Source organism: Chrysochloris asiatica, unplaced genomic scaffold (assembly GCF_000296735.1).
Source record: "Chrysochloris asiatica unplaced genomic scaffold, ChrAsi1.0 scaffold00129, whole genome shotgun sequence".
Lineage (NCBI taxonomy): Eukaryota > Metazoa > Chordata > Mammalia > Afrosoricida > Chrysochloridae > Chrysochloris > Chrysochloris asiatica.
Genome location: NW_006408647.1, coordinates 6,133,121 through 6,135,173, shown reverse-complemented (window position 1 = coordinate 6,135,173; position 2,053 = coordinate 6,133,121). Strand labels below are relative to the sequence as shown.

At 39.7% G+C, this 2,053-nt stretch overlaps 1 pseudogene; it reads left to right on the top strand.

Annotated features, from left to right (window-relative positions):
- The first annotated feature begins 1,226 nt into the window (after nucleotides 1-1,226).
- Nucleotides 1,227-1,661, top strand: LOC102812046 (annotated as a pseudogene).
- The last annotated feature ends 392 nt before the right edge of the window (nucleotides 1,662-2,053 follow it).

Here is a 2,053-nt window from a genome sequence, read left to right as displayed (position 1 = left end):
CTTCAGTGTCTGTTAGGACCACAGGGCAGCTGGGGGCAGGGTGACTGGTTAAATGCTGGCCTGGTGGCTCTGCAGGTTTTGTAAGTTTAGAATCAATCCTACCTGAATCCAGGCACCAAAGTAGGGCACCAAAGGGTATCCAGCCACCACTTCACAGTGGTGTGGCTCCCAACCATTTGGCTCCGAACTCCTGGAGAGCAGGGTGGAGAGTGGGAGCTGGTTACACCTCTGGTCATCAGGGGAGCATGGGGAAAAAGAAGGAATCACACCTTTCCTGTCACCCATGTGAATCTGCTCTGCCGGGCCACCTTCTGATTCCAGTTCACAAGTCAGTCTCCCTCTCTCACTGTCCCTGCTCAGCTTCTTCTCCCAGTAAGTACTTAATTCACTTCTCTAACCTTTCCTATGAAGTTCAGGGTTCCTGAATTTTCATATATGTCTGTTTCATTTGGTCTCTCTTATCTTTGTGGTAGAGGGTTCATGTAGTGTGTCTGCCTAGTCTGACGTCTTACCAGACGTCCTTAATCATATTTTGTTTGGAATAAATCCAAGCATGTATGAACTGGTAGCAAATCATGTTTTTTTTTTTACTTACCCTTGTGCATTCAGATAGTATACATGGAGATTCTTAGATAAACACCTTGGGCATAAAGTGAGAAGTCAATAAACATGTGTTGGTTTAGTGAATGATTTAGGTAAACTCAGAGCAGGAGTTATTTGTAAGAGCAGATAAGTTCTGCAGATATTTACTGTTTCCTGTTAATCATTATGTTTATCATACCAAAGAAATATCTGCAGAACTTGATTTACAGAAAGCACTGGCTTATAAAAAAAAAAAAAAAGAAAAAAACAGTTTTTGTTTTGTTGACAAGAAAACACTTACCTGCCAGTTCTTTTTTTCCCTTAGAACAGGGGTGGGAAACCCGTTTTATGCTAAGGGCCATTTGGATATTTACAGCACCATTCGTGGGGCATATAAAATTATCAACTTAAAAATTAGCCTGGACTCTGCACTCTTCTCACCACCCGATCTACAGATTTTGGGATACAAGACTGAAGGCATTTCCAGGCTGTCTTCTGTGCCGACTCGATGGCACCTAACAACAACAACAACTTCTGACCATCAGATATTGGACTTGCCAGACCTTCACAATCACGTTCCAGTTACAACCATCTTCTACCATAGCTTTTTAACTGCTTGGAAAAATATTGACTAGGAGTAAAAGATGATAAAATTTTTCCTCATGGTAAATAAACAAGGGCAGACCCGATATTTGAAATACTAGGAACATGTGGAAATTAATAAGCGTACACTTTTGGAAGCCGAAGTCATAAAGAGCTGTCTCTCTTGAGCTAATGAACAATGCTCTTTCATTGAATATAAAGATTTCAAGCTGATGTATTGGCAGTATGCAGCGCTCTTCATTGTGGTTGGAGTTAATGACACAGAGAATGAAATGGCTATTTATGAATTCATCCATAACTTTGTAGAAGTTTTAGACGAGTACTTCTGCTGAGTAAGTGAATTAGAGATAATGTTTAACTTGGATAAAGTATACATCATTTTGAATGAGATGGTGTTAAATGGCTGCATTGTAGAAACTAAGAAAGCAAGAATTCTTGCCCCTCTACAAATTCTTGATAAGATGTCAGAAAGCTGAATAATGGAAGAGCCCATCAGATAACACCCAATACACAGGAAATGCAAGTGCCACAGAATACCTTTCAAAATCGGTAGCCCAAAAGAATCTGAAGACCACACATTGCAAAACAGGGTATCTATCCTTCCAAAGACATAATAAGTAAGTGTTTTCCACAGTTCATAGATGGAAAACAAAACTGTATTTTAAAATATGATGTATGAAGAAAAATTTTATCTAAACTGAGAAACAAGTTTCATTTTCTAACTTTTTACAGTATTTTTTTTCCCCACGACTTCAAATTTTATTGAGTACCAAAGGAGCTCTGGTAGCGTAGTGGTTACGAATCGGGCTGTGAACCTTAAGGTCAGCAGTTCGAAACTACCAGCTGCTCCACGGGAGAAAGATGAGGC